The sequence below is a fragment of the Mixophyes fleayi genome, chromosome 2 (assembly GCF_038048845.1).
Source record: "Mixophyes fleayi isolate aMixFle1 chromosome 2, aMixFle1.hap1, whole genome shotgun sequence".
In the NCBI taxonomy this organism is placed as follows: domain Eukaryota; kingdom Metazoa; phylum Chordata; class Amphibia; order Anura; family Limnodynastidae; genus Mixophyes; species Mixophyes fleayi.
Window position 1 is genome coordinate 48,191,084 of NC_134403.1, and position 8,396 is coordinate 48,199,479.

The 8,396-nt window shown below is 40.7% G+C and overlaps 1 pseudogene; it reads left to right on the forward strand.

Moving 5' to 3' along the window:
• The first annotated feature begins 7,388 nt into the window (after positions 1-7,388).
• LOC142140568 (E3 SUMO-protein ligase NSE2-like) lies at positions 7,389-8,162 on the forward strand (annotated as a pseudogene).
• The last annotated feature ends 234 nt before the right edge of the window (positions 8,163-8,396 follow it).

Consider the following 8,396-nt stretch of genomic DNA (forward strand, 5'->3'; position numbering starts at 1 on the left):
TCACTCACGTTCACATTTTTTGAAGTACATGCTATTCGCATTTTTAATCCATTCTCTCTACGTGTTGCGGTGATCTATCGTCCCCCTGGAGCACACCAACAATTTATTGAGGATTTCTCTACATGGCTCCCTTCACTTCTTATCTTCAGACATCCCCACCATCATCCTGGGTGATTTCAACATCCCCATTGATAACTCACCTTCCAAAGCTGCTTCCAAACTACTCTCTCTAACCTCCTCACTTGGCCTCTCCCAGTGGATTGAATCATCTACTCATCAGGATGACCACTGCCTTGATCTTGTTTTCTCTAGACTATGCTCAGTTTCTAACTTTCTTAACACACCCTTCCCCCTCTCGGATCATCACCTTATCAGCTGCTCACTCACCCCCACTGCTCTAACCTCTCTACTGTCTAACTCTACCAAGACTCCTCATACCTACATAAATCTTAATTCTATTAATCTTCAACAATTTTCCACCTCTCTCCAACACCTTCTCTCCCCTATCTCTACATTCTCCTCCCCTGATACGGCAGTACCTCATTTTCACCAAACCTTAGCAACAGCCCTTGGTCAAGTGGCTCCAGTGACACTACATACTACACGTAGACTTCGATGTCAGCCGTGGCACATTACAGCAACGCAAAATCTTCAAAAACTGTCCCGTAATGCAGAACGTCACTGGTGTAAATCTCGTACCTCTAATGACGTCTTCACATATACTTCTATCTACCGCTCCTATCGAAATGCTCTGGACACTGCAAAACAAACATACTTCCAATCTCTTATCTATGCTCAGGCTTCTAACCCCAAACGCCTTTTCAATACATTTAAATCTCTTCTCAATCCTCCCACCCCAAACCCTCCATCTACTATCAGCAGGGCCGTCTCTTCCATTGGACACGATGGGCAGGTGCCCGGGGGCCCTGCAGGCAAGGGGGGCCCGTCCGAATGCTTTTTTTTTTTTTTAAATACTTACCTTGCGGTCACATCAGCCGTGATCCGGCTCTCTCCCTGGTCCCCTCTTCCATGCTGTGCTCGCAGTGAATGCTGGGCGTGATGTCACGCCCAGCATTCACTGCAACCACAGCACGGAAGAGGGCAGAAGAGACTCAGCGGCACGGAAAAAAGAAGAGGATCGGACTTAAGGTAAGTTAAGGGGGCCCCTATATATATAATCACGTTTTTTTTACATACATATATATTTTTTTTACACACACACACTATATATATATATATATATATATATATATATATATATATATATATATATATATATATTTTTAGGGGTCCGGTACACTGCATTGCCCTAGTAGTTAAGGTGGCCCTGACTATCAGTGCCCAGGATCTTACTTCCTACCACAAGGACAAGATTGATAAGATCAGACTAGAAATGGTATCCTCTTCCTCGACAAGCAATCAGCTCAATTCCTTCCCACTACCCTCTGACACCCTCTCTTCATTTGACCCCACAAATGAACAGGAAATTTCTACTCTCTTTTTATCTTCCTACTTTACCTCCTGTCCTCTTGATCCTATTCCCTCGCAAATTGGTAGATCCCTGTCTTCTGTGCTCATTTCACCTCTAACAAAAATCTGTAATCTCTCGCTCTCTACTGGCATCTTTCCATCACTATACAAGCATGCAGTGATTACTCCTATTCTAAAAAAACAATATTCCAACCCAAACTCTCTCTCAAATTACCGTCCCATCTCTCAGCTTCTAGAGAGACTTGCCTACACTCGCCTCACACGCTTCCTTTCCACAAACAACCTGTTGGATCCTCTTCAGTCTGGCTTTCGTTCTCAACACTCCACAGAGACTGCGTTGACTAAGGTTGTCAGTGATCTGATCACTGCTAAAACTAAACGCCATTACTCTCTCCTAATTCACTTGGATCTCTCGGCTGCATTTGACACCTCTCTTCTCATACAAACGCTGCAATCCCTAGGTCTTCAAAACACTGTTCTATCCTGGTTCCCATTGTACCTTTCTAATCGCTCTTTAACTGTTAATTTCTCTGGGGCCACCTCTGCTCCGGTTCCTTTATCAGTTGGAGTACCGCAAGGCTCAGTGCTAGGTCCTCTGCTGTTCTCTATCTATACCACTTCTCTTGAAAATCTAATAAGTTCCTTTGGCTTTCAGTATCATCTCTATGCGGATGATACCCAAATCTATCTACCCTCTCCTGATCTCTCGACATCTGTGTTGTCCCGTGTAACTGACTGTCTTTCTGCCATTTCATCTTGGATGTCCTCTCGCCAACTCAAACTTAATCTTTCTAAAACAGAGATAATAATATTCCCACCCACCAACAAGAGCATACCTGGCATTTCTATCTCTGTTGATATCATGACCATAAATCCTACCCCACAAGCTCGCTGCCTAGGTGTAATCCTTGACTCACACCTATCCTTTGTTCCCCACATTGACTCTATATCTAAATCATGTTACATACATCTAAAAAACATTTCCGGAATTCGCACATATCTCACGCAAGACACTGCAAAAACCTTAATACATGCACTTATCATGTCCCGGATTGACTATTGCAATTCCTTCCTCACTGGTCTTCCCCAAAACAGACTCAAACTCCTACAATCTATTTTGCACGCTGTGGCAAGATTGATTTTCCTTGCAAAGTTATTCCTCTGTTGAATCACTCTGTATGTCTCTACACTGGTTGCCTCTTTTCTACCGAATCCAATATAAAATACTTTTACTAACCTACAAGGCCATCAGCAAAGCTGCACCAACATACATCTCCTCTCTTGTCTCAAAATATCTCCCAAATCGACAACTCTGTTCTACACAAGATCGGCGTCTCTCATCCACCCTCATTACATCCTCCCATTCCCAGTTACAGGACTTTTTTCGGGCTGCGCCCACTCTATGGAATTCTCTCCCTCGCACAATAAGACTCTCCTCTGGTCTACAAACTTTCAAGCGTTCCCTGAAAACCCACCTCTTCAGACAAGCTTATAATATTCCTCAACCACCCTATTAAGCTCACTACATTACACTATTACCACCCGTTACACAATTTCACACAAGACAACTACCCCCTGACCAACATTGTTGTGTGACAGGATCATTTGGCTTATGAGTCACTTTTACCTTTGCAGTCTGGCTGGGCCGAAATGCAAAATGTAGACTTAGCTTCATGTGTTAAACTCCCATTGTCCCATAGATTGTAATCTTGTGAGCAGTGCCTTCTCACCGCTTTGTCTGTTTTACCCAGTTTGTTTATAAGTTTATTATGTTTGTCCCCAATTGTAAAGCGCTATGGAATATGTTGGCGCTATTTAAATAAATTATGATGATGATGATGAATGCTACACCTATCATGGTATATATTTTATATATATATATATATATTTTTTTTTTTTAGGGGTCCGGTACACTGCATTGCCCTAGTAGTTAAGGTGGCCCTGACTATCAGTGCCCAGGATCTTACTTCCTACCACAAGGACAAGATTGATAAGATCAGACTAGAAATGGTATCCTCTTCCTCGACAAGCAATCAGCTCAATTCCTTCCCACTACCCTCTGACACCCTCTCTTCATTTGACCCCACAAATGAACAGGAAATTTCTACTCTCTTTTTATCTTCCTACTTTACCTCCTGTCCTCTTGATCCTATTCCCTCGCAAATTGGTAGATCCCTGTCTTCTGTGCTCATTTCACCTCTAACAAAAATCTGTAATCTCTCGCTCTCTACTGGCATCTTTCCATCACTATACAAGCATGCAGTGATTACTCCTATTCTAAAAAAACAATATTCCAACCCAAACTCTCTCTCAAATTACCGTCCCATCTCTCAGCTTCTAGAGAGACTTGCCTACACTCGCCTCACACGCTTCCTTTCCACAAACAACCTGTTGGATCCTCTTCAGTCTGGCTTTCGTTCTCAACACTCCACAGAGACTGCGTTGACTAAGGTTGTCAGTGATCTGATCACTGCTAAAACTAAACGCCATTACTCTCTCCTAATTCACTTGGATCTCTCGGCTGCATTTGACACCTCTCTTCTCATACAAACGCTGCAATCCCTAGGTCTTCAAAACACTGTTCTATCCTGGTTCCCATTGTACCTTTCTAATCGCTCTTTAACTGTTAATTTCTCTGGGGCCACCTCTGCTCCGGTTCCTTTATCAGTTGGAGTACCGCAAGGCTCAGTGCTAGGTCCTCTGCTGTTCTCTATCTATACCACTTCTCTTGAAAATCTAATAAGTTCCTTTGGCTTTCAGTATCATCTCTATGCGGATGATACCCAAATCTATCTACCCTCTCCTGATCTCTCGACATCTGTGTTGTCCCGTGTAACTGACTGTCTTTCTGCCATTTCATCTTGGATGTCCTCTCGCCAACTCAAACTTAATCTTTCTAAAACAGAGATAATAATATTCCCACCCACCAACAAGAGCATACCTGGCATTTCTATCTCTGTTGATATCATGACCATAAATCCTACCCCACAAGCTCGCTGCCTAGGTGTAATCCTTGACTCACACCTATCCTTTGTTCCCCACATTGACTCTATATCTAAATCATGTTACATACATCTAAAAAACATTTCCGGAATTCGCACATATCTCACGCAAGACACTGCAAAAACCTTAATACATGCACTTATCATGTCCCGGATTGACTATTGCAATTCCTTCCTCACTGGTCTTCCCCAAAACAGACTCAAACTCCTACAATCTATTTTGCACGCTGTGGCAAGATTGATTTTCCTTGCAAAGTTATTCCTCTGTTGAATCACTCTGTATGTCTCTACACTGGTTGCCTCTTTTCTACCGAATCCAATATAAAATACTTTTACTAACCTACAAGGCCATCAGCAAAGCTGCACCAACATACATCTCCTCTCTTGTCTCAAAATATCTCCCAAATCGACAACTCTGTTCTACACAAGATCGGCGTCTCTCATCCACCCTCATTACATCCTCCCATTCCCAGTTACAGGACTTTTTTCGGGCTGCGCCCACTCTATGGAATTCTCTCCCTCGCACAATAAGACTCTCCTCTGGTCTACAAACTTTCAAGCGTTCCCTGAAAACCCACCTCTTCAGACAAGCTTATAATATTCCTCAACCACCCTATTAAGCTCACTACATTACACTATTACCACCCGTTACACAATTTCACACAAGACAACTACCCCCTGACCAACATTGTTGTGTGACAGGATCATTTGGCTTATGAGTCACTTTTACCTTTGCAGTCTGGCTGGGCCGAAATGCAAAATGTAGACTTAGCTTCATGTGTTAAACTCCCATTGTCCCATAGATTGTAATCTTGTGAGCAGTGCCTTCTCACCGCTTTGTCTGTTTTACCCAGTTTGTTTATAAGTTTATTATGTTTGTCCCCAATTGTAAAGCGCTATGGAATATGTTGGCGCTATTTAAATAAATTATGATGATGATGATGAATGCTACACCTATCATGGTATATTTTTTCTCGGGAATAGTGTATGGGGGAGGTGAATTTAGGCTTTATCCATTGTCAAATCATTTTTCTTAAATGTTAGAATTTCTACTTCTTTAAGGTATAACTAACTTGCTGTGTTGTAGCAAAGATGTAAAATGTGTAGGAACAAGAGATAAAGATAAATCATGTAGGCAATTTTTACACAGCTATGTAGTAAATACAGTGCACGCATAAGTGTAAAATAGTCACAGAAAACAACCAGGTGTTTTCCCTAGTACAATCCATGACTCAAAAATCTTAATATAAGCTTACAGACATGTGACATTTGTTAATGCTTGCTGATTGGCTTTTTACATTCCGTGCACTGTGATTGGCTTTATACATTCCTTGCACTGAGATTGGTTTTTTACATTCCATGCACTGAGATTGGCTTTTTACATTCCGTGCACTGAGATTGGCTTTTTACATTCCGTGCACTGTGATTGGCTTTTTACATTCCGTGCACTGCGATTGGCTTTTAACATTCCGTGCACTGTGATTGACTTTTTACATTCCATGCACTGTGATTGGCTTTTTACATTCCGTGCACTTTGATTGGCTTTTTACATTCCGTGCACTGTGAGTGGCCAGTGGGTGTTATTTATTCAGTGAAAATGATGGCAAATCTCTGCAATTTGTCCTATTTTCAGAATTTGCCAAGTTAATTAGCCCATCTCAAAAAGAAGTCTATGCAAGAGTTAGGCAACCTACAGGGCATATGGGGACAGCTGTGGGCCAAAGGTTTCCTAAATGGTCAACACTTCACAGCTTGCTGAAAAACATTAACCATATAATTAGTGTTAATTAGTGTTAGAGTTGTTATTATAAAAACTCTGTTGAGGGTGACAGGTGAGAGAAATGAAAAGGGAATAATGGCTGATAAATAATGGGTTCTCTTACGGAAGCTTTGATGTTATCTAACAGAATAATCAGTTTTATAATATAATAATTAACATGACTTTTACCATAAATGTGTCATGAAATGTTCATGGGAAAATCATTGAACACATGATTCATTCATTCAAACTAAGAAATGTAGTAAATCTAAATCAGATATGTGGCTCTGTACTTTGTATAGTGAACATAGATTATGAGCTTGATTCATTAAGGAAAGTTAATTAAAAAATTGAAAAAGTTTTCTCCTAGACAAAACTATGTTACAATGAAAGGGGTGCAAATTAGTTTTCTATTTTGCACATAAGTTAAATGCTGTTTGTTTTTTTCATGGAGGTCATAAATACTTGATAGCTTATTTGTACACTGAAATGTAAAGTTGATATTTGTGTGCTACATGAATAAACAGACAGTATTTAACTTATGTGCTAAATAGAAAACTGATTTGCACCTCTTGCATTGTAACATGGTTTTGTCCAGAAGACTACTTACTAGAGATGTTCACTGACCCCCGTGTTTTGGTTTTGGATCTGGAATAAGTTCGTGTTTTGGTTTTGGCTTTGGCAAAACTGCTCTCACGTGTTTTGGTTTTGGATCTGTATTTTTTAGAAAAATAGCTAAAATATGCTAAAATCACATAATTTAACTCTTTTTTTTTGTTCCTACATTATTATTAACCTCAATAAAACTAATTTCTTGTCATTTCCAGTCAATTTTGACCACTTCACAGGTCACAATATTATTTTCATCCACTTTCGGACAAAGACTGCGCCATGCTGGCTTGATGCTAAGCGACAGAGCAACTACACAAACACGGCAGTTCATAGCACATCCAGGAAACATTGCCACACAGCAGTGGCAGAAAAGATAGGTGGTGCGAGATAGAATTGTCTTTGGGCCTTCCTATCCACCTTTATGTAAGATATTGAAAAGGACATGTACAGTTTAAAAACCAAGCACTCCAGCGACAAGCACTGCCACTTTTGTGGCTGAAGTGCTTGGATTGTTTGGGCCCCCACAAAACAAGCTACCAATAGTTTAGCTGCCTTAAGCCCAACAGTGCTGTCAATGAACTCTACATTATTAAACCATGTCTGCTCGTGCTGCATCTTTAATCTCCTTCTCCTCTGTGGATACCTCCCTCTTATCCCTGAAGAACTGCCAAACTAATGTAGACAGAGGAATGGAAATTGCAACTGGAGTGGCATTACATCTGCTTCAGACAGACTGTGACACGGAACATGTGGGCAGCATGGAATCTGTCCTATTGGAATACACTGCATTGAACAGAGATTTTAACCAATATATAGACGCAGTTGAGGAGACTGTATTTAAGTTAAAAAATGACCCACCGGATAAGATCTCAGATTTAAGAGAGTTTGTACATCTGAGATCCACTGCGCTTCAGAAGAATAATACAGAGAGGCCCTGAGGCAGGACAATAAATATGTCCAGTTTAAAAAACAGCTAAGAGACCTGATTAAACAAATGTGTGTCACCGGCCCCTGCATATGGAGCTCTGGAAGATGAAGACGAGGAGATCGCCGTCACCCATAGCACTCCGATTACACAGTTGGAGATGGGGAAACCAGTGAAAAACAAAGAATGTGGTCATACGTACGAGAGATAAACAATTGAAAGGATGATTGAAAACAAACTTCAGAAGGGTAAATCCGCCAGGTGTCCAAATATTGGCTGCGATAATTCTGACATAAGTAAATCGGATCTTGTTCTAGACAATGCATTAAAAAGAGCCATTAACATGCACAGCAAAAAGCAAGGTCAACATTGAGCTTCGAATCGGCCCCAGTCCCCAAAACATTAAAATATAGCTAAGTACCTTTGACGTAAAGTGCAGATTACAAACACTTAGTGCAATACTGATGTAAAAGCAGCAAAGTGGAAAGTTTGAGTAATACATATACACGTCTATATAGACATCCATGCTTATATTACTTCTGCAAACAACACTGTTCTTTGTTAATAAAACTGTTGTCTTTATACTGTTAAAAAATAATAATAATAA